Source organism: Hyla sarda, unplaced genomic scaffold (assembly GCF_029499605.1).
Source record: "Hyla sarda isolate aHylSar1 unplaced genomic scaffold, aHylSar1.hap1 scaffold_3125, whole genome shotgun sequence".
NCBI lineage: Eukaryota > Metazoa > Chordata > Amphibia > Anura > Hylidae > Hyla > Hyla sarda.
The window spans coordinates 1-23,455 of record NW_026609853.1 but is presented as its reverse complement, the minus strand read 5'-3'; the positions used below and the strand labels follow the sequence as shown (position 1 = coordinate 23,455).

The following is a 23,455-nucleotide window of genomic DNA, read 5'->3' as shown; positions in this document are numbered from 1 at the left end:
TCACCTAGAACCTTCACAGCAGCGACAGCTTTATGAGGAGCATCAGCACTGCTCTGCCTGAGCAGAACCATCACCGCCATAGGTTGTCAAATAACCCGGGTTTAACCCACACAGGTAAGTCCAATGGGGTGCAGGCATGTCCTCTATGCTTACAGCTTCCCGTGGGTGTTGGTTTGATACCGTTTGGGGACAGCCAAGGAGGCATCTGCAGGCAACAAAGGTAGGTGTGTGCTTGTGTGTGTGTTTCCTATGCAGATCCTAAGCCCAGTGTCACATGCAAGTAGGAGGAGTAAGAAGGGTTCCTGGCAAATCCGGGTTATGGATTGCATTTAAAAAGGCCCCGTGGGAGTGCAATGGGCCCCTGTCTTGCTGCTTAGCAATAATGGTATGGGTTTAGGTTCTGCTGTGTGTACTGGTGGTTGACTGCCCCCCAGCCCAGAGTGTGCATGGAAAATTGTCTGGCAGCCTCCCTGACAGCAAGCAGTGATAGTGCCCATGAAGGGGACCTTGTTGGGCCCGCCCCTTTCACGGTTATCGCTTCTCGGCCTTTTGGCTAAGATCAAGTGTAGTATCTGTTCTTATCAGTTTAATATCTGATACGTCCCCTATCTGGGGACCATATATTAAATGGATTTTTGAGAACGGGGGCCGATTTCGAAGCTTGCTTCCGTCGCCCTATGCATTGACCCGATATGGCAGTATCTTCGGGTACAGTGCACCACCCCCTTACAGGGTTAAAAAGAAAGATTCCTACTTTCATTGCTACCTGCTTGCTGGCTAGCCAGCTAGCCAGCCCTGTGGGCCTTGCTGCTGCTGCTGCTGCAGCCAAAAAACAAAAGGTGGTGCTGCTGCTGCTTCTGCTTCTGCTTGTGTCTGGCCGCTGTTGGAGCGTCCAGGCACAGGACTTCTGCTGCTGCTGACTAAATGGCCTCCTTAATTGGATCATTTGAGTAGCCAGCACACCTGTGCAGGTAGGGCATGACATGATAGGCAGCTGCCTTGATAGCGGGTGGGTGCTGAATGTTCCTAATTGACAAAATAAGATTAATGCTTATGAAGAAATATAAAATCTCATCCCTTCCCCAATATCGCGCCACACCCCTACCCCTTAATTCCCTGGTTGAACTTGATGGACATATGTCTTTTTTCGACCGTACTAACTATGTAACTATGTAACATAACATGGGGGGGGGGGGGTCTCCTGGCTGTTCACACAGGTGTGTCATTGCTGTACATTGACCATGCATTGCTTCTGTGGTATTGCAAAGGCAAAGACAAATGCTTCCAGCCATCCATTGCACTAATGGATTGGTCATCAGCTGGCTGTCTATGTCCCGCATCAATATAGACCAAAGTACAGAGGGTTAGGCTATGCTATTGTGCACCTACCTGATGCATCAGAAGGTGCGAGGCCCTTGCTAAATTCTGTGCACAGACTTTGAGATCTATGCTTTAGACTGTATCTAAACCTGCTCCAACATGGACTGACATTCTGGCCTACTTTCAGCCGATGCGACTTGTCTGTCGCTGAACAGTCGCTTTTTATGTATTCAGCACCTATGTATAATGTTGTAAAAATGCTCTAGAAGCTAAAGTCGCAGAAATGTCACACATATTTGGCCTGCAACTTTCTGTGCGACAAATTCAGACAGGAAAAATCAGTATAAATCCTTAGAAAATTATCCCCCAGTGTCTCCATCTGCTGGCGGTATTGAATAAGCATTGCTGCACTGATGGGGTATGCATTAGACGAAAAAAAAGAAGAAAAAGAAGAATAATACGCCCAGAAAAGAGGCGAAAAGGAGAAAAACGTAAAAAAACGTGAAAAAAAAGTAAGAGGAAGAGAAGGGAAAAAAAGGTGGAAATGGGTTTAAAAGTGATTTCGGCGGAGAATATATATATATATATATATATATATATATATATATATATATATACGCGCACACACACACATATATATAAACGTATTCTCCGTTGAGATATTGCAGCCGCTGCTGTGTCCAGGCCCAGGAGCCTTAGCACTGTGCTGTGATGTCACTCAATACCACTGACATCACTAGGTGTAAACAACATCTCTCCTTTGCTGTGTATGTGACTATGGAGCTGTTTGGTGATGTCGTCTATTATGGCCTTCATAGAAGCAACAGGAGATTGTTGCATCCATCTAGAACCCTCAGAACTACAGTGCTATGATGTCACTCACTTCCACAGGCCTTGCAGAGTGTAAACAACAACAACCCAGCTTTGTTGTGTATGTAACCATAGGGATTTGTGATGTCACCTAGAACCTTCACAGCAGCGACAGCTTTATGAGGAGCATCAGCACTGCTCTGCCTGAGCAGAACCATCACCGCCATAGGTTGTCAAATAACCCGGGTTTAACCCACACAGGTAAGTCCAATGGGGTGCAGGCATGTCCTCTATGCTTACAGCTTCCCGTGGGTGTTGGTTTGATACCGTTTGGGGACAGCCAAGGAGGCATCTGCAGGCAACAAAGGGAGGTGTGTGCTTGTGTGTGTGTTTCCTATGCAGATCCTAAGCCCAGTGTCACATGCAAGTAGGAGGAGTAAGAAGGGTTCCTGGCAAATCCGGGTTATGGATTGCATTTAAAAAGGCCCCGTGGGAGTGCAATGGGCCCCTGTCTTGCTGCTTAGCAATAATGGTATGGGTTTAGGTTCTGCTGTGTGTACTGGTGGTTGACTGCCCCCCAGCCCAGAGTGTGCATGGAAAATTGTCTGGCAGCCTCCCTGACAGCAAGCAGTGATAGTGCCCATGAAGGGGACCTTGTTGGGCCCGCCCCTTTCACGGTTATCGCTTCTCGGCCTTTTGGCTAAGATCAAGTGTAGTATCTGTTCTTATCAGTTTAATATCTGATACGTCCCCTATCTGGGGACCATATATTAAATGGATTTTTGAGAACGGGGGCCGATTTCGAAGCTTGCTTCCGTCGCCCTATGCATTGACCCGATATGGCAGTATCTTCGGGTACAGTGCACCACCCCCTTACAGGGTTAAAAAGAAAGATTCCTACTTTCATTGCTACCTGCTTGCTGGCTAGCCAGCTAGCCAGCCCTGTGGGCCTTGCTGCTGCTGCTGCTGCAGCCAAAAAACAAAAGGTGGTGCTGCTGCTGCTTCTGCTTCTGCTTGTGTCTGGCCGCTGTTGGAGCGTCCAGGCACAGGACTTCTGCTGCTGCTGACTAAATGGCCTCCTTAATTGGATCATTTGAGTAGCCAGCACACCTGTGCAGGTAGGGCATGACATGATAGGCAGCTGCCTTGATAGCGGGTGGGTGCTGAATGTTCCTAATTGACAAAATAAGATTAATGCTTATGAAGAAATATAAAATCTCATCCCTTCCCCAATATCGCGCCACACCCCTACCCCTTAATTCCCTGGTTGAACTTGATGGACATATGTCTTTTTTCGACCGTACTAACTATGTAACTATGTAACATAACATGGGGGGGGGGGGGTCTCCTGGCTGTTCACACAGGTGTGTCATTGCTGTACATTGACCATGCATTGCTTCTGTGGTATTGCAAAGGCAAAGACAAATGCTTCCAGCCATCCATTGCACTAATGGATTGGTCATCAGCTGGCTGTCTATGTCCCGCATCAATATAGACCAAAGTACAGAGGGTTAGGCTATGCTATTGTGCACCTACCTGATGCATCAGAAGGTGCGAGGCCCTTGCTAAATTCTGTGCACAGACTTTGAGATCTATGCTTTAGACTGTATCTAAACCTGCTCCAACATGGACTGACATTCTGGCCTACTTTCAGCCGATGCGACTTGTCTGTCGCTGAACAGTCGCTTTTTATGTATTCAGCACCTATGTATAATGTTGTAAAAATGCTCTAGAAGCTAAAGTCGCAGAAATGTCACACATATTTGGCCTGCAACTTTCTGTGCGACAAATTCAGACAGGAAAAATCAGTATAAATCCTTAGAAAATTATCCCCCAGTGTCTCCATCTGCTGGCGGTATTGAATAAGCATTGCTGCACTGATGGGGTATGCATTAGACGAAAAAAAAGAAGAAAAAGAAGAATAATACGCCCAGAAAAGAGGCGAAAAGGAGAAAAACGTAAAAAAACGTGAAAAAAAAGTAAGAGGAAGAGAAGGGAAAAAAAGGTGGAAATGGGTTTAAAAGTGATTTCGGCGGAGAATATATATATATATATATATATATATATATATATATATATACGCGCACACACACACATATATATAAACGTATTCTCCGTTGAGATATTGCAGCCGCTGCTGTGTCCAGGCCCAGGAGCCTTAGCACTGTGCTGTGATGTCACTCAATACCACTGACATCACTAGGTGTAAACAACATCTCTCCTTTGCTGTGTATGTGACTATGGAGCTGTTTGGTGATGTCGTCTATTATGGCCTTCATAGAAGCAACAGGAGATTGTTGCATCCATCTAGAACCCTCAGAACTACAGTGCTATGATGTCACTCACTTCCACAGGCCTTGCAGAGTGTAAACAACAACAACCCAGCTTTGTTGTGTATGTAACCATAGGGATTTGTGATGTCACCTAGAACCTTCACAGCAGCGACAGCTTTATGAGGAGCATCAGCACTGCTCTGCCTGAGCAGAACCATCACCGCCATAGGTTGTCAAATAACCCGGGTTTAACCCACACAGGTAAGTCCAATGGGGTGCAGGCATGTCCTCTATGCTTACAGCTTCCCGTGGGTGTTGGTTTGATACCGTTTGGGGACAGCCAAGGAGGCATCTGCAGGCAACAAAGGTAGGTGTGTGCTTGTGTGTGTGTTTCCTATGCAGATCCTAAGCCCAGTGTCACATGCAAGTAGGAGGAGTAAGAAGGGTTCCTGGCAAATCCGGGTTATGGATTGCATTTAAAAAGGCCCCGTGGGAGTGCAATGGGCCCCTGTCTTGCTGCTTAGCAATAATGGTATGGGTTTAGGTTCTGCTGTGTGTACTGGTGGTTGACTGCCCCCCAGCCCAGAGTGTGCATGGAAAATTGTCTGGCAGCCTCCCTGACAGCAAGCAGTGATAGTGCCCATGAAGGGGACCTTGTTGGGCCCGCCCCTTTCACGGTTATCGCTTCTCGGCCTTTTGGCTAAGATCAAGTGTAGTATCTGTTCTTATCAGTTTAATATCTGATACGTCCCCTATCTGGGGACCATATATTAAATGGATTTTTGAGAACGGGGGCCGATTTCGAAGCTTGCTTCCGTCGCCCTATGCATTGACCCGATATGGCAGTATCTTCGGGTACAGTGCACCACCCCCTTACAGGGTTAAAAAGAAAGATTCCTACTTTCATTGCTACCTGCTTGCTGGCTAGCCAGCTAGCCAGCCCTGTGGGCCTTGCTGCTGCTGCTGCTGCAGCCAAAAAACAAAAGGTGGTGCTGCTGCTGCTTCTGCTTCTGCTTGTGTCTGGCCGCTGTTGGAGCGTCCAGGCACAGGACTTCTGCTGCTGCTGACTAAATGGCCTCCTTAATTGGATCATTTGAGTAGCCAGCACACCTGTGCAGGTAGGGCATGACATGATAGGCAGCTGCCTTGATAGCGGGTGGGTGCTGAATGTTCCTAATTGACAAAATAAGATTAATGCTTATGAAGAAATATAAAATCTCATCCCTTCCCCAATATCGCGCCACACCCCTACCCCTTAATTCCCTGGTTGAACTTGATGGACATATGTCTTTTTTCGACCGTACTAACTATGTAACTATGTAACATAACATGGGGGGGGGGGGTCTCCTGGCTGTTCACACAGGTGTGTCATTGCTGTACATTGACCATGCATTGCTTCTGTGGTATTGCAAAGGCAAAGACAAATGCTTCCAGCCATCCATTGCACTAATGGATTGGTCATCAGCTGGCTGTCTATGTCCCGCATCAATATAGACCAAAGTACAGAGGGTTAGGCTATGCTATTGTGCACCTACCTGATGCATCAGAAGGTGCGAGGCCCTTGCTAAATTCTGTGCACAGACTTTGAGATCTATGCTTTAGACTGTATCTAAACCTGCTCCAACATGGACTGACATTCTGGCCTACTTTCAGCCGATGCGACTTGTCTGTCGCTGAACAGTCGCTTTTTATGTATTCAGCACCTATGTATAATGTTGTAAAAATGCTCTAGAAGCTAAAGTCGCAGAAATGTCACACATATTTGGCCTGCAACTTTCTGTGCGACAAATTCAGACAGGAAAAATCAGTATAAATCCTTAGAAAATTATCCCCCAGTGTCTCCATCTGCTGGCGGTATTGAATAAGCATTGCTGCACTGATGGGGTATGCATTAGACGAAAAAAAAGAAGAAAAAGAAGAATAATACGCCCAGAAAAGAGGCGAAAAGGAGAAAAACGTAAAAAAACGTGAAAAAAAAGTAAGAGGAAGAGAAGGGAAAAAAAGGTGGAAATGGGTTTAAAAGTGATTTCGGCGGAGAAATATATATATATATATATATATATATATATATATATATATATATACGCGCACACACACACATATATATAAACGTATTCTCCGTTGAGATATTGCAGCCGCTGCTGTGTCCAGGCCCAGGAGCCTTAGCACTGTGCTGTGATGTCACTCAATACCACTGACATCACTAGGTGAAAACAACATCTCTCCTTTGCTGTGTATGTGACTATGGAGCTGTTTGGTGATGTCGTCTATTATGGCCTTCATAGAAGCAACAGGAGATTGTTGCATCCATCTAGAACCCTCAGAACTACAGTGCTATGATGTCACTCACTTCCACAGGCCTTGCAGAGTGTAAACAACAACAACCCAGCTTTGTTGTGTATGTAACCATAGGGATTTGTGATGTCACCTAGAACCTTCACAGCAGCGACAGCTTTATGAGGAGCATCAGCACTGCTCTGCCTGAGCAGAACCATCACCGCCATAGGTTGTCAAATAACCCGGGTTTAACCCACACAGGTAAGTCCAATGGGGTGCAGGCATGTCCTCTATGCTTACAGCTTCCCGTGGGTGTTGGTTTGATACCGTTTGGGGACAGCCAAGGAGGCATCTGCAGGCAACAAAGGTAGGTGTGTGCTTGTGTGTGTGTTTCCTATGCAGATCCTAAGCCCAGTGTCACATGCAAGTAGGAGGAGTAAGAAGGGTTCCTGGCAAATCCGGGTTATGGATTGCATTTAAAAAGGCCCCGTGGGAGTGCAATGGGCCCCTGTCTTGCTGCTTAGCAATAATGGTATGGGTTTAGGTTCTGCTGTGTGTACTGGTGGTTGACTGCCCCCCAGCCCAGAGTGTGCATGGAAAATTGTCTGGCAGCCTCCCTGACAGCAAGCAGTGATAGTGCCCATGAAGGGGACCTTGTTGGGCCCGCCCCTTTCACGGTTATCGCTTCTCGGCCTTTTGGCTAAGATCAAGTGTAGTATCTGTTCTTATCAGTTTAATATCTGATACGTCCCCTATCTGGGGACCATATATTAAATGGATTTTTGAGAACGGGGGCCGATTTCGAAGCTTGCTTCCGTCGCCCTATGCATTGACCCGATATGGCAGTATCTTCGGGTACAGTGCACCACCCCCTTACAGGGTTAAAAAGAAAGATTCCTACTTTCATTGCTACCTGCTTGCTGGCTAGCCAGCTAGCCAGCCCTGTGGGCCTTGCTGCTGCTGCTGCTGCAGCCAAAAAACAAAAGGTGGTGCTGCTGCTGCTTCTGCTTCTGCTTGTGTCTGGCCGCTGTTGGAGCGTCCAGGCACAGGACTTCTGCTGCTGCTGACTAAATGGCCTCCTTAATTGGATCATTTGAGTAGCCAGCACACCTGTGCAGGTAGGGCATGACATGATAGGCAGCTGCCTTGATAGCGGGTGGGTGCTGAATGTTCCTAATTGACAAAATAAGATTAATGCTTATGAAGAAATATAAAATCTCATCCCTTCCCCAATATCGCGCCACACCCCTACCCCTTAATTCCCTGGTTGAACTTGATGGACATATGTCTTTTTTCGACCGTACTAACTATGTAACTATGTAACATAACATGGGGGGGGGGGGGTCTCCTGGCTGTTCACACAGGTGTGTCATTGCTGTACATTGACCATGCATTGCTTCTGTGGTATTGCAAAGGCAAAGACAAATGCTTCCAGCCATCCATTGCACTAATGGATTGGTCATCAGCTGGCTGTCTATGTCCCGCATCAATATAGACCAAAGTACAGAGGGTTAGGCTATGCTATTGTGCACCTACCTGATGCATCAGAAGGTGCGAGGCCCTTGCTAAATTCTGTGCACAGACTTTGAGATCTATGCTTTAGACTGTATCTAAACCTGCTCCAACATGGACTGACATTCTGGCCTACTTTCAGCCGATGCGACTTGTCTGTCGCTGAACAGTCGCTTTTTATGTATTCAGCACCTATGTATAATGTTGTAAAAATGCTCTAGAAGCTAAAGTCGCAGAAATGTCACACATATTTGGCCTGCAACTTTCTGTGCGACAAATTCAGACAGGAAAAATCAGTATAAATCCTTAGAAAATTATCCCCCAGTGTCTCCATCTGCTGGCGGTATTGAATAAGCATTGCTGCACTGATGGGGTATGCATTAGACGAAAAAAAAGAAGAAAAAGAAGAATAATACGCCCAGAAAAGAGGCGAAAAGGAGAAAAACGTAAAAAAACGTGAAAAAAAAGTAAGAGGAAGAGAAGGGAAAAAAAGGTGGAAATGGGTTTAAAAGTGATTTCGGCGGAGAAATATATATATATATATATATATATATATATATATATATATATATACGCGCACACACACACATATATATAAACGTATTCTCCGTTGAGATATTGCAGCCGCTGCTGTGTCCAGGCCCAGGAGCCTTAGCACTGTGCTGTGATGTCACTCAATACCACTGACATCACTAGGTGTAAACAACATCTCTCCTTTGCTGTGTATGTAGCTGTTTGGTGATGTCGTCTATTATGGCCTTCATAGAAGCAACAGGAGATTGTTGCATCCATCTAGAACCCTCAGAACTACAGTGCTATGATGTCACTCACTTCCACAGGCCTTGCAGAGTGTAAACAACAACAACCCAGCTTTGTTGTGTATGTAACCATAGGGATTTGTGATGTCACCTAGAACCTTCACAGCAGCGACAGCTTTATGAGGAGCATCAGCACTGCTCTGCCTGAGCAGAACCATCACCGCCATAGGTTGTCAAATAACCCGGGTTTAACCCACACAGGTAAGTCCAATGGGGTGCAGGCATGTCCTCTATGCTTACAGCTTCCCGTGGGTGTTGGTTTGATACCGTTTGGGGACAGCCAAGGAGGCATCTGCAGGCAACAAAGGTAGGTGTGTGCTTGTGTGTGTGTTTCCTATGCAGATCCTAAGCCCAGTGTCACATGCAAGTAGGAGGAGTAAGAAGGGTTCCTGGCAAATCCGGGTTATGGATTGCATTTAAAAAGGCCCCGTGGGAGTGCAATGGGCCCCTGTCTTGCTGCTTAGCAATAATGGTATGGGTTTAGGTTCTGCTGTGTGTACTGGTGGTTGACTGCCCCCCAGCCCAGAGTGTGCATGGAAAATTGTCTGGCAGCCTCCCTGACAGCAAGCAGTGATAGTGCCCATGAAGGGGACCTTGTTGGGCCCGCCCCTTTCACGGTTATCGCTTCTCGGCCTTTTGGCTAAGATCAAGTGTAGTATCTGTTCTTATCAGTTTAATATCTGATACGTCCCCTATCTGGGGACCATATATTAAATGGATTTTTGAGAACGGGGGCCGATTTCGAAGCTTGCTTCCGTCGCCCTATGCATTGACCCGATATGGCAGTATCTTCGGGTACAGTGCACCACCCCCTTACAGGGTTAAAAAGAAAGATTCCTACTTTCATTGCTACCTGCTTGCTGGCTAGCCAGCTAGCCAGCCCTGTGGGCCTTGCTGCTGCTGCTGCTGCAGCCAAAAAACAAAAGGTGGTGGTGCTGCTGCTGCTTCTGCTTCTGCTTGTGTCTGGCCGCTGTTGGAGCGTCCAGGCACAGGACTTCTGCTGCTGCTGACTAAATGGCCTCCTTAATTGGATCATTTGAGTAGCCAGCACACCTGTGCAGGTAGGGCATGACATGATAGGCAGCTGCCTTGATAGCGGGTGGGTGCTGAATGTTCCTAATTGACAAAATAAGATTAATGCTTATGAAGAAATATAAAATCTCATCCCTTCCCCAATATCGCGCCACACCCCTACCCCTTAATTCCCTGGTTGAACTTGATGGACATATGTCTTTTTTCGACCGTACTAACTATGTAACTATGTAACATAACATGGGGGGGGGGGGTCTCCTGGCTGTTCACACAGGTGTGTCATTGCTGTACATTGACCATGCATTGCTTCTGTGGTATTGCAAAGGCAAAGACAAATGCTTCCAGCCATCCATTGCACTAATGGATTGGTCATCAGCTGGCTGTCTATGTCCCGCATCAATATAGACCAAAGTACAGAGGGTTAGGCTATGCTATTGTGCACCTACCTGATGCATCAGAAGGTGCGAGGCCCTTGCTAAATTCTGTGCACAGACTTTGAGATCTATGCTTTAGACTGTATCTAAACCTGCTCCAACATGGACTGACATTCTGGCCTACTTTCAGCCGATGCGACTTGTCTGTCGCTGAACAGTCGCTTTTTATGTATTCAGCACCTATGTATAATGTTGTAAAAATGCTCTAGAAGCTAAAGTCGCAGAAATGTCACACATATTTGGCCTGCAACTTTCTGTGCGACAAATTCAGACAGGAAAAATCAGTATAAATCCTTAGAAAATTATCCCCCAGTGTCTCCATCTGCTGGCGGTATTGAATAAGCATTGCTGCACTGATGGGGTATGCATTAGACGAAAAAAAAGAAGAAAAAGAAGAATAATACGCCCAGAAAAGAGGCGAAAAGGAGAAAAACGTAAAAAAACGTGAAAAAAAAGTAAGAGGAAGAGAAGGGAAAAAAAGGTGGAAATGGGTTTAAAAGTGATTTCGGCGGAGATATATATATATATATATATATATATATATATATATATATATATACGCGCACACACACACATATATATAAACGTATTCTCCGTTGAGATATTGCAGCCGCTGCTGTGTCCAGGCCCAGGAGCCTTAGCACTGTGCTGTGATGTCACTCAATACCACTGACATCACTAGGTGTAAACAACATCTCTCCTTTGCTGTGTATGTGACTATGGAGCTGTTTGGTGATGTCGTCTATTATGGCCTTCATAGAAGCAACAGGAGATTGTTGCATCCATCTAGAACCCTCAGAACTACAGTGCTATGATGTCACTCACTTCCACAGGCCTTGCAGAGTGTAAACAACAACAACCCAGCTTTGTTGTGTATGTAACCATAGGGATTTGTGATGTCACCTAGAACCTTCACAGCAGCGACAGCTTTATGAGGAGCATCAGCACTGCTCTGCCTGAGCAGAACCATCACCGCCATAGGTTGTCAAATAACCCGGGTTTAACCCACACAGGTAAGTCCAATGGGGTGCAGGCATGTCCTCTATGCTTACAGCTTCCCGTGGGTGTTGGTTTGATACCGTTTGGGGACAGCCAAGGAGGCATCTGCAGGCAACAAAGGTAGGTGTGTGCTTGTGTGTGTGTTTCCTATGCAGATCCTAAGCCCAGTGTCACATGCAAGTAGGAGGAGTAAGAAGGGTTCCTGGCAAATCCGGGTTATGGATTGCATTTAAAAAGGCCCCGTGGGAGTGCAATGGGCCCCTGTCTTGCTGCTTAGCAATAATGGTATGGGTTTAGGTTCTGCTGTGTGTACTGGTGGTTGACTGCCCCCCAGCCCAGAGTGTGCATGGAAAATTGTCTGGCAGCCTCCCTGACAGCAAGCAGTGATAGTGCCCATGAAGGGGACCTTGTTGGGCCCGCCCCTTTCACGGTTATCGCTTCTCGGCCTTTTGGCTAAGATCAAGTGTAGTATCTGTTCTTATCAGTTTAATATCTGATACGTCCCCTATCTGGGGACCATATATTAAATGGATTTTTGAGAACGGGGGCCGATTTCGAAGCTTGCTTCCGTCGCCCTATGCATTGACCCGATATGGCAGTATCTTCGGGTACAGTGCACCACCCCCTTACAGGGTTAAAAAGAAAGATTCCTACTTTCATTGCTACCTGCTTGCTGGCTAGCCAGCTAGCCAGCCCTGTGGGCCTTGCTGCTGCTGCTGCTGCAGCCAAAAAACAAAAGGTGGTGGTGCTGCTGCTGCTTCTGCTTCTGCTTGTGTCTGGCCGCTGTTGGAGCGTCCAGGCACAGGACTTCTGCTGCTGCTGACTAAATGGCCTCCTTAATTGGATCATTTGAGTAGCCAGCACACCTGTGCAGGTAGGGCATGACATGATAGGCAGCTGCCTTGATAGCGGGTGGGTGCTGAATGTTCCTAATTGACAAAATAAGATTAATGCTTATGAAGAAATATAAAATCTCATCCCTTCCCCAATATCGCGCCACACCCCTACCCCTTAATTCCCTGGTTGAACTTGATGGACATATGTCTTTTTTCGACCGTACTAACTATGTAACTATGTAACATAACATGGGGGGGGGGGGTCTCCTGGCTGTTCACACAGGTGTGTCATTGCTGTACATTGACCATGCATTGCTTCTGTGGTATTGCAAAGGCAAAGACAAATGCTTCCAGCCATCCATTGCACTAATGGATTGGTCATCAGCTGGCTGTCTATGTCCCGCATCAATATAGACCAAAGTACAGAGGGTTAGGCTATGCTATTGTGCACCTACCTGATGCATCAGAAGGTGCGAGGCCCTTGCTAAATTCTGTGCACAGACTTTGAGATCTATGCTTTAGACTGTATCTAAACCTGCTCCAACATGGACTGACATTCTGGCCTACTTTCAGCCGATGCGACTTGTCTGTCGCTGAACAGTCGCTTTTTATGTATTCAGCACCTATGTATAATGTTGTAAAAATGCTCTAGAAGCTAAAGTCGCAGAAATGTCACACATATTTGGCCTGCAACTTTCTGTGCGACAAATTCAGACAGGAAAAATCAGTATAAATCCTTAGAAAATTATCCCCCAGTGTCTCCATCTGCTGGCGGTATTGAATAAGCATTGCTGCACTGATGGGGTATGCATTAGACGAAAAAAAAGAAGAAAAAGAAGAATAATACGCCCAGAAAAGAGGCGAAAAGGAGAAAAACGTAAAAAAACGTGAAAAAAAAGTAAGAGGAAGAGAAGGGAAAAAAAGGTGGAAATGGGTTTAAAAGTGATTTCGGCGGAGAATATATATATATATATATATATATATATATATATATATATATATATACGCGCACACACACACATATATATAAACGTATTCTCCGTTGAGATATTGCAGCCGCTGCTGTGTCCAGGCCCAGGAGCCTTAGCACTGTGCTGTGATGTCACTCAATACCACTGACATCACTAGGTGTAAACAACATCTCTCCTTTGCTGTGTATGTGACTATGGAGCTGTTTGGTGATGTCGTCTATTATGGCCTTCATAGAAGCAACAGGAGATTGTTGCATCCATCTAGAACCCTCAGAACTACAGTGCTATGATGTCACTCACTTCCACAGGCCTTGCAGAGTGTAAACAACAACAACCCAGCTTTGTTGTGTATGTAACCATAGGGATTTGTGATGTCACCTAGAACCTTCACAGCAGCGACAGCTTTATGAGGAGCATCAGCACTGCTCTGCCTGAGCAGAACCATCACCGCCATAGGTTGTCAAATAACCCGGGTTTAACCCACACAGGTAAGTCCAATGGGGTGCAGGCATGTCCTCTATGCTTACAGCTTCCCGTGGGTGTTGGTTTGATACCGTTTGGGGACAGCCAAGGAGGCATCTGCAGGCAACAAAGGTAGGTGTGTGCTTGTGTGTGTGTTTCCTATGCAGATCCTAAGCCCAGTGTCACATGCAAGTAGGAGGAGTAAGAAGGGTTCCTGGCAAATCCGGGTTATGGATTGCATTTAAAAAGGCCCCGTGGGAGTGCAATGGGCCCCTGTCTTGCTGCTTAGCAATAATGGTATGGGTTTAGGTTCTGCTGTGTGTACTGGTGGTTGACTGCCCCCCAGCCCAGAGTGTGCATGGAAAATTGTCTGGCAGCCTCCCTGACAGCAAGCAGTGATAGTGCCCATGAAGGGGACCTTGTTGGGCCCGCCCCTTTCACGGTTATCGCTTCTCGGCCTTTTGGCTAAGATCAAGTGTAGTATCTGTTCTTATCAGTTTAATATCTGATACGTCCCCTATCTGGGGACCATATATTAAATGGATTTTTGAGAACGGGGGCCGATTTCGAAGCTTGCTTCCGTCGCCCTATGCATTGACCCGATATGGCAGTATCTTCGGGTACAGTGCACCACCCCCTTACAGGGTTAAAAAGAAAGATTCCTACTTTCATTGCTACCTGCTTGCTGGCTAGCCAGCTAGCCAGCCCTGTGGGCCTTGCTGCTGCTGCTGCTGCAGCCAAAAAACAAAAGGTGGTGCTGCTGCTGCTTCTGCTTCTGCTTGTGTCTGGCCGCTGTTGGAGCGTCCAGGCACAGGACTTCTGCTGCTGCTGACTAAATGGCCTCCTTAATTGGATCATTTGAGTAGCCAGCACACCTGTGCAGGTAGGGCATGACATGATAGGCAGCTGCCTTGATAGCGGGTGGGTGCTGAATGTTCCTAATTGACAAAATAAGATTAATGCTTATGAAGAAATATAAAATCTCATCCCTTCCCCAATATCGCGCCACACCCCTACCCCTTAATTCCCTGGTTGAACTTGATGGACATATGTCTTTTTTCGACCGTACTAACTATGTAACTATGTAACATAACATGGGGGGGGGGGGGTCTCCTGGCTGTTCACACAGGTGTGTCATTGCTGTACATTGACCATGCATTGCTTCTGTGGTATTGCAAAGGCAAAGACAAATGCTTCCAGCCATCCATTGCACTAATGGATTGGTCATCAGCTGGCTGTCTATGTCCCGCATCAATATAGACCAAAGTACAGAGGGTTAGGCTATGCTATTGTGCACCTACCTGATGCATCAGAAGGTGCGAGGCCCTTGCTAAATTCTGTGCACAGACTTTGAGATCTATGCTTTAGACTGTATCTAAACCTGCTCCAACATGGACTGACATTCTGGCCTACTTTCAGCCGATGCGACTTGTCTGTCGCTGAACAGTCGCTTTTTATGTATTCAGCACCTATGTATAATGTTGTAAAAATGCTCTAGAAGCTAAAGTCGCAGAAATGTCACACATATTTGGCCTGCAACTTTCTGTGCGACAAATTCAGACAGGAAAAATCAGTATAAATCCTTAGAAAATTATCCCCCAGTGTCTCCATCTGCTGGCGGTATTGAATAAGCATTGCTGCACTGATGGGGTATGCATTAGACGAAAAAAAAGAAGAAAAAGAAGAATAATACGCCCAGAAAAGAGGCGAAAAGGAGAAAAACGTAAAAAAACGTGAAAAAAAAGTAAGAGGAAGAGAAGGGAAAAAAAGGTGGAAATGGGTTTAAAAGTGATTTCGGCGGAGAAATATATATATATATATATATATATATATATATATATATATATATATACGCGCACACACACACATATATATAAACGTATTCTCCGTTGAGATATTGCAGCCGCTGCTGTGTCCAGGCCCAGGAGCCTTAGCACTGTGCTGTGATGTCACTCAATACCACTGACATCACTAGGTGTAAACAACATCTCTCCTTTGCTGTGTATGTGACTATGGAGCTGTTTGGTGATGTCGTCTATTATGGCCTTCATAGAAGCAACAGGAGATTGTTGCATCCATCTAGAACCCTCAGAACTACAGTGCTATGATGTCACTCACTTCCACAGGCCTTGCAGAGTGTAAACAACAACAACCCAGCTTTGTTGTGTATGTAACCATAGGGATTTGTGATGTCACCTAGAACCTTCACAGCAGCGACAGCTTTATGAGGAGCATCAGCACTGCTCTGCCTGAGCAGAACCATCACCGCCATAGGTTGTCAAATAACCCGGGTTTAACCCACACAGGTAAGTCCAATGGGGTGCAGGCATGTCCTCTATGCTTACAGCTTCCCGTGGGTGTTGGTTTGATACCGTTTGGGGACAGCCAAGGAGGCATCTGCAGGCAACAAAGGTAGGTGTGTGCTTGTGTGTGTGTTTCCTATGCAGATCCTAAGCCCAGTGTCACATGCAAGTAGGAGGAGTAAGAAGGGTTCCTGGCAAATCCGGGTTATGGATTGCATTTAAAAAGGCCCTGTGGGAGTGCAATGGGCCCCTGTCTTGCTGCTTAGCAATAATGGTATGGGTTTAGGTTCTGCTGTGTGTACTGGTGGTTGACTGCCCCCCAGCCCAGAGTGTGCATGGAAAATTGTCTGGCAGCCTCCCTGACAGCAAGCAGTGATAGTGCCCATGAAGGGGACCTTGTTGGGCCCGCCCCTTTCACGGTTATCGCTTCTCGGCCTTTTGGCTAAGATCAAGTGTAGTATCTGTTCTTATCAGTTTAATATCTGATACGTCCCCTATCTGGGGACCATATATTAAATGGATTTTTGAGAACGGGGGCCGATTTCGAAGCTTGCTTCCGTCGCCCTATGCATTGACCCGATATGGCAGTATCTTCGGGTACAGTGCACCACCCCCTTACAGGGTTAAAAAGAAAGATTCCTACTTTCATTGCTACCTGCTTGCTGGCTAGCCAGCTAGCCAGCCCTGTGGGCCTTGCTGCTGCTGCTGCTGCAGCCAAAAAACAAAAGGTGGTGCTGCTGCTGCTTCTGCTTCTGCTTGTGTCTGGCCGCTGTTGGAGCGTCCAGGCACAGGACTTCTGCTGCTGCTGACTAAATGGCCTCCTTAATTGGATCATTTGAGTAGCCAGCACACCTGTGCAGGTAGGGCATGACATGATAGGCAGCTGCCTTGATAGCGGGTGGGTGCTGAATGTTCCTAATTGACAAAATAAGATTAATGCTTATGAAGAAATATAAAATCTCATCCCTTCCCCAATATCGCGCCACACCCCTACCCCTTAATTCCCTGGTTGAACTTGATGGACATATGTCTTTTTTCGACCGTACTAACTATGTAACTATGTAACATAACATGGGGGGGGGGGGGTCTCCTGGCTGTTCACACAGGTGTGTCATTGCTGTACATTGACCATGCATTGCTTCTGTGGTATTGCAAAGGCAAAGACAAATGCTTCCAGCCATCCATTGCACTAATGGATTGGTCATCAGCTGGCTGTCTATGTCCCGCATCAATATAGACCAAAGTACAGAGGGTTAGGCTATGCTATTGTGCACCTACCTGATGCATCAGAAGGTGCGAGGCCCTTGCTAAATTCTGTGCACAGACTTTGAGATCTATGCTTTAGACTGTATCTAAACCTGCTCCAACATGGACTGACATTCTGGCCTACTTTCAGCCGATGCGACTTGTCTGTCGCTGAACAGTCGCTTTTTATGTATTCAGCACCTATGTATAATGTTGTAAAAATGCTCTAGAAGCTAAAGTCGCAGAAATGTCACACATATTTGGCCTGCAACTTTCTGTGCGACAAATTCAGACAGGAAAAATCAGTATAAATCCTTAGAAAATTATCCCCCAGTGTCTCCATCTGCTGGCGGTATTGAATAAGCATTGCTGCACTGATGGGGTATGCATTAGACGAAAAAAAAGAAGAAAAAGAAGAATAATACGCCCAGAAAAGAGGCGAAAAGGAGAAAAACGTAAAAAAACGTGAAAAAAAAGTAAGAGGAAGAGAAGGGAAAAAAAGGTGGAAATGGGTTTAAAAGTGATTTCGGCGGAGAAATATATATATATATATATATATATATATATATATATATATATACGCGCACACACACACATATATATAAACGTATTCTCCGTTGAGATATTGCAGCCGCTGCTGTGTCCAGGCCCAGGAGCCTTAGCACTGTGCTGTGATGTCACTCAATACCACTGACATCACTAGGTGTAAACAACATCTCTCCTTTGCTGTGTATGTGACTATGGAGCTGTTTGGTGATGTCGTCTATTATGGCCTTCATAGAAGCAACAGGAGATTGTTGCATCCATCTAGAACCCTCAGAACTACAGTGCTATGATGTCACTCACTTCCACAGGCCTTGCAGAGTGTAAACAACAACAACCCAGCTTTGTTGTGTATGTAACCATAGGGATTTGTGATGTCACCTAGAACCTTCACAGCAGCGACAGCTTTATGAGGAGCATCAGCACTGCTCTGCCTGAGCAGAACCATCACCGCCATAGGTTGTCAAATAACCCGGGTTTAACCCACACAGGTAAGTCCAATGGGGTGCAGGCATGTCCTCTATGCTTACAGCTTCCCGTGGGTGTTGGTTTGATACCGTTTGGGGACAGCCAAGGAGGCATCTGCAGGCAACAAAGGTAGGTGTGTGCTTGTGTGTGTGTTTCCTATGCAGATCCTAAGCCCAGTGTCACATGCAAGTAGGAGGAGTAAGAAGGGTTCCTGGCAAATCCGGGTTATGGATTGCATTTAAAAAGGCCCCGTGGGAGTGCAATGGGCCCCTGTCTTGCTGCTTAGCAATAATGGTATGGGTTTAGGTTCTGCTGTGTGTACTGGTGGTTGACTGCCCCCCAGCCCAGAGTGTGCATGGAAAATTGTCTGGCAGCCTCCCTGACAGCAAGCAGTGATAGTGCCCATGAAGGGGACCTTGTTGGGCCCGCCCCTTTCACGGTTATCGCTTCTCGGCCTTTTGGCTAAGATCAAGTGTAGTATCTGTTCTTATCAGTTTAATATCTGATACGTCCCCTATCTGGGGACCATATATTAAATGGATTTTTGAGAACGGGGGCCGATTTCGAAGCTTGCTTCCGTCGCCCTATGCATTGACCCGATATGGCAGTATCTTCGGGTACAGTGCACCACCCCCTTACAGGGTTAAAAAGAAAGATTCCTACTTTCATTGCTACCTGCTTGCTGGCTAGCCAGCTAGCCAGCCCTGTGGGCCTTGCTGCTGCTGCTGCTGCTGCTGCAGCCAAAAAACAAAAGGTGGTGCTGCTGCTGCTTCTGCTTCTGCTTGTGTCTGGCCGCTGTTGGAGCGTCCAGGCACAGGACTTCTGCTGCTGCTGACTAAATGGCCTCCTTAATTGGATCATTTGAGTAGCCAGCACACCTGTGCAGGTAGGGCATGACATGATAGGCAGCTGCCTTGATAGCGGGTGGGTGCTGAATGTTCCTAATTGACAAAATAAGATTAATGCTTATGAAGAAATATAAAATCTCATCCCTTCCCCAATATCGCGCCACACCCCTACCCCTTAATTCCCTGGTTGAACTTGATGGACATATGTCTTTTTTCGACCGTACTAACTATGTAACTATGTAACATAACATGGGGGGGGGGGGGTCTCCTGGCTGTTCACACAGGTGTGTCATTGCTGTACATTGACCATGCATTGCTTCTGTGGTATTGCAAAGGCAAAGACAAATGCTTCCAGCCATCCATTGCACTAATGGATTGGTCATCAGCTGGCTGTCTATGTCCCGCATCAATATAGACCAAAGTACAGAGGGTTAGGCTATGCTATTGTGCACCTACCTGATGCATCAGAAGGTGCGAGGCCCTTGCTAAATTCTGTGCACAGACTTTGAGATCTATGCTTTAGACTGTATCTAAACCTGCTCCAACATGGACTGACATTCTGGCCTACTTTCAGCCGATGCGACTTGTCTGTCGCTGAACAGTCGCTTTTTATGTATTCAGCACCTATGTATAATGTTGTAAAAATGCTCTAGAAGCTAAAGTCGCAGAAATGTCACACATATTTGGCCTGCAACTTTCTGTGCGACAAATTCAGACAGGAAAAATCAGTATAAATCCTTAGAAAATTATCCCCCAGTGTCTCCATCTGCTGGCGGTATTGAATAAGCATTGCTGCACTGATGGGGTATGCATTAGACGAAAAAAAAGAAGAAAAAGAAGAATAATACGCCCAGAAAAGAGGCGAAAAGGAGAAAAACGTAAAAAAACGTGAAAAAAAAGTAAGAGGAAGAGAAGGGAAAAAAAGGTGGAAATGGGTTTAAAAGTGATTTCGGCGGAGAATATATATATATATATATATATATATATATATATATATATATACGCGCACACACACACATATATATAAACGTATTCTCCGTTGAGATATTGCAGCCGCTGCTGTGTCCAGGCCCAGGAGCCTTAGCACTGTGCTGTGATGTCACTCAATACCACTGACATCACTAGGTGTAAACAACATCTCTCCTTTGCTGTGTATGTGACTATGGAGCTGTTTGGTGATGTCGTCTATTATGGCCTTCATAGAAGCAACAGGAGATTGTTGCATCCATCTAGAACCCTCAGAACTACAGTGCTATGATGTCACTCACTTCCACAGGCCTTGCAGAGTGTAAACAACAACAACCCAGCTTTGTTGTGTATGTAACCATAGGGATTTGTGATGTCACCTAGAACCTTCACAGCAGCGACAGCTTTATGAGGAGCATCAGCACTGCTCTGCCTGAGCAGAACCATCACCGCCATAGGTTGTCAAATAACCCGGGTTTAACCCACACAGGTAAGTCCAATGGGGTGCAGGCATGTCCTCTATGCTTACAGCTTCCCGTGGGTGTTGGTTTGATACCGTTTGGGGACAGCCAAGGAGGCATCTGCAGGGAACAAAGGTAGGTGTGTGCTTGTGTGTGTGTTTCCTATGCAGATCCTAAGCCCAGTGTCACATGCAAGTAGGAGGAGTAAGAAGGGTTCCTGGCAAATCCGGGTTATGGATTGCATTTAAAAAGGCCCCGTGGGAGTGCAATGGGCCCCTGTCTTGCTGCTTAGCAATAATGGTATGGGTTTAGGTTCTGCTGTGTGTACTGGTGGTTGACTGCCCCCCAGCCCAGAGTGTGCATGGAAAATTGTCTGGCAGCCTCCCTGACAGCAAGCAGTGATAGTGCCCATGAAGGGGACCTTGTTGGGCCCGCCCCTTTCACGGTTATCGCTTCTCGGCCTTTTGGCTAAGATCAAGTGTAGTATCTGTTCTTATCAGTTTAATATCTGATACGTCCCCTATCTGGGGACCATATATTAAATGGATTTTTGAGAACGGGGGCCGATTTCGAAGCTTGCTTCCGTCGCCCTATGCATTGACCCGATATGGCAGTATCTTCGGGTACAGTGCACCACCCCCTTACAGGGTTAAAAAGAAAGATTCCTACTTTCATTGCTACCTGCTTGCTGGCTAGCCAGCTAGCCAGCCCTGTGGGCCTTGCTGCTGCTGCTGCTGCAGCCAAAAAACAAAAGGTGGTGCTGCTGCTGCTTCTGCTTCTGCTTGTGTCTGGCCGCTGTTGGAGCGTCCAGGCACAGGACTTCTGCTGCTGCTGACTAAATGGCCTCCTTAATTGGATCATTTGAGTAGCCAGCACACCTGTGCAGGTAGGGCATGACATGATAGGCAGCTGCCTTGATAGCGGGTGGGTGCTGAATGTTCCTAATTGACAAAATAAGATTAATGCTTATGAAGAAATATAAAATCTCATCCCTTCCCCAATATCGCGCCACACCCCTACCCCTTAATTCCCTGGTTGAACTTGATGGACATATGTCTTTTTTCGACCGTACTAACTATGTAACTATGTAACATAACATGGGGGGGGGGGGTCTCCTGGCTGTTCACACAGGTGTGTCATTGCTGTACATTGACCATGCATTGCTTCTGTGGTATTGCAAAGGCAAAGACAAATGCTTCCAGCCATCCATTGCACTAATGGATTGGTCATCAGCTGGCTGTCTATGTCCCGCATCAATATAGACCAAAGTACAGAGGGTTAGGCTATGCTATTGTGCACCTACCTGATGCATCAGAAGGTGCGAGGCCCTTGCTAAATTCTGTGCACAGACTTTGAGATCTATGCTTTAGACTGTATCTAAACCTGCTCCAACATGGACTGACATTCTGGCCTACTTTCAGCCGATGCGACTTGTCTGTCGCTGAACAGTCGCTTTTTATGTATTCAGCACCTATGTATAATGTTGTAAAAATGCTCTAGAAGCTAAAGTCGCAGAAATGTCACACATATTTGGCCTGCAACTTTCTGTGCGACAAATTCAGACAGGAAAAATCAGTATAAATCCTTAGAAAATTATCCCCCAGTGTCTCCATCTGCTGGCGGTATTGAATAAGCATTGCTGCACTGATGGGGTATGCATTAGACGAAAAAAAAGAAGAAAAAGAAGAATAATACGCCCAGAAAAGAGGCGAAAAGGAGAAAAACGTAAAAAAACGTGAAAAAAAAGTAAGAGGAAGAGAAGGGAAAAAAAGGTGGAAATGGGTTTAAAAGTGATTTCGGCGGAGAAATATATATATATATATATATATATATATATATATATATATACGCGCACACACACACATATATATAAACGTATTCTCCGTTGAGATATTGCAGCCGCTGCTGTGTCCAGGCCCAGGAGCCTTAGCACTGTGCTGTGATGTCACTCAATACCACTGACATCACTAGGTGTAAACAACATCTCTCCTTTGCTGTGTATGTGACTATGGAGCTGTTTGGTGATGTCGTCTATTATGGCCTTCATAGAAGCAACAGGAGATTGTTGCATCCATCTAGAACCCTCAGAACTACAGTGCTATGATGTCACTCACTTCCACAGGCCTTGCAGAGTGTAAACAACAACAACCCAGCTTTGTTGTGTATGTAACCATAGGGATTTGTGATGTCACCTAGAACCTTCACAGCAGCGACAGCTTTATGAGGAGCATCAGCACTGCTCTGCCTGAGCAGAACCATCACCGCCATAGGTTGTCAAATAACCCGGGTTTAACCCACACAGGTAAGTCCAATGGGGTGCAGGCATGTCCTCTATGCTTACAGCTTCCCGTGGGTGTTGGTTTGATACCGTTTGGGGACAGCCAAGGAGGCATCTGCAGGCAACAAAGGTAGGTGTGTGCTTGTGTGTGTGTTTCCTATGCAGATCCTAAGCCCAGTGTCACATGCAAGTAGGAGGAGTAAGAAGGGTTCCTGGCAAATCCGGGTTATGGATTGCATTTAAAAAGGCCCCGTGGGAGTGCAATGGGCCCCTGTCTTGCTGCTTAGCAATAATGGTATGGGTTTAGGTTCTGCTGTGTGTACTGGTGGTTGACTGCCCCCCAGCCCAGAGTGTGCATGGAAAATTGTCTGGCAGCCTCCCTGACAGCAAGCAGTGATAGTGCCCATGAAGGGGACCTTGTTGGGCCCGCCCCTTTCACGGTTATCGCTTCTCGGCCTTTTGGCTAAGATCAAGTGTAGTATCTGTTCTTATCAGTTTAATATCTGATACGTCCCCTATCTGGGGACCATATATTAAATGGATTTTTGAGAACGGGGGCCGATTTCGAAGCTTGCTTCCGTCGCCCTATGCATTGACCC

The 23,455-nt window shown here is 46.3% G+C and overlaps 10 non-coding genes and 1 pseudogene across 10 annotated transcripts; all 11 read left to right on the top strand.

Moving 5' to 3' along the window:
• Positions 1 to 533: 533 nt before the first annotated feature.
• On the top strand, positions 534 to 724 carry LOC130328687 (U2 spliceosomal RNA). The gene has a single exon (XR_008872572.1). It is a non-coding gene; the product is annotated as a U2 spliceosomal RNA (small nuclear RNA).
• A 2,086-nt stretch (positions 725 to 2,810) lies between these two features.
• LOC130328686 (U2 spliceosomal RNA) lies at positions 2,811 to 3,001 on the top strand. The gene has a single exon (XR_008872571.1). It is a non-coding gene; the product is annotated as a U2 spliceosomal RNA (small nuclear RNA).
• A 2,082-nt stretch (positions 3,002 to 5,083) lies between these two features.
• Positions 5,084 to 5,274, top strand: LOC130328684 (U2 spliceosomal RNA). The gene has a single exon (XR_008872570.1). It is a non-coding gene; the product is annotated as a U2 spliceosomal RNA (small nuclear RNA).
• A 2,086-nt stretch (positions 5,275 to 7,360) lies between these two features.
• Positions 7,361 to 7,551, top strand: LOC130328683 (U2 spliceosomal RNA). The gene has a single exon (XR_008872569.1). It is a non-coding gene; the product is annotated as a U2 spliceosomal RNA (small nuclear RNA).
• Positions 7,552 to 9,630: 2,079 nt separating this feature from the next.
• On the top strand, positions 9,631 to 9,821 carry LOC130328682 (U2 spliceosomal RNA). The gene has a single exon (XR_008872568.1). It is a non-coding gene; the product is annotated as a U2 spliceosomal RNA (small nuclear RNA).
• Positions 9,822 to 11,908: 2,087 nt separating this feature from the next.
• On the top strand, positions 11,909 to 12,099 carry LOC130328692 (U2 spliceosomal RNA). The gene has a single exon (XR_008872576.1). It is a non-coding gene; the product is annotated as a U2 spliceosomal RNA (small nuclear RNA).
• A 2,090-nt stretch (positions 12,100 to 14,189) lies between these two features.
• On the top strand, positions 14,190 to 14,380 carry LOC130328691 (U2 spliceosomal RNA). The gene has a single exon (XR_008872575.1). It is a non-coding gene; the product is annotated as a U2 spliceosomal RNA (small nuclear RNA).
• A 2,089-nt stretch (positions 14,381 to 16,469) lies between these two features.
• LOC130328690 (U2 spliceosomal RNA) lies at positions 16,470 to 16,660 on the top strand. Its single transcript, XR_008872574.1, has one exon. It is a non-coding gene; the product is annotated as a U2 spliceosomal RNA (small nuclear RNA).
• A 2,085-nt stretch (positions 16,661 to 18,745) lies between these two features.
• Positions 18,746 to 18,936, top strand: LOC130328689 (U2 spliceosomal RNA). The gene has a single exon (XR_008872573.1). It is a non-coding gene; the product is annotated as a U2 spliceosomal RNA (small nuclear RNA).
• A 2,090-nt stretch (positions 18,937 to 21,026) lies between these two features.
• Positions 21,027 to 21,217, top strand: LOC130328681 (U2 spliceosomal RNA). The gene has a single exon (XR_008872567.1). It is a non-coding gene; the product is annotated as a U2 spliceosomal RNA (small nuclear RNA).
• Positions 21,218 to 23,299: 2,082 nt separating this feature from the next.
• LOC130328688 (U2 spliceosomal RNA) lies at positions 23,300 to 23,455 on the top strand (annotated as a pseudogene; the record flags this gene model as incomplete).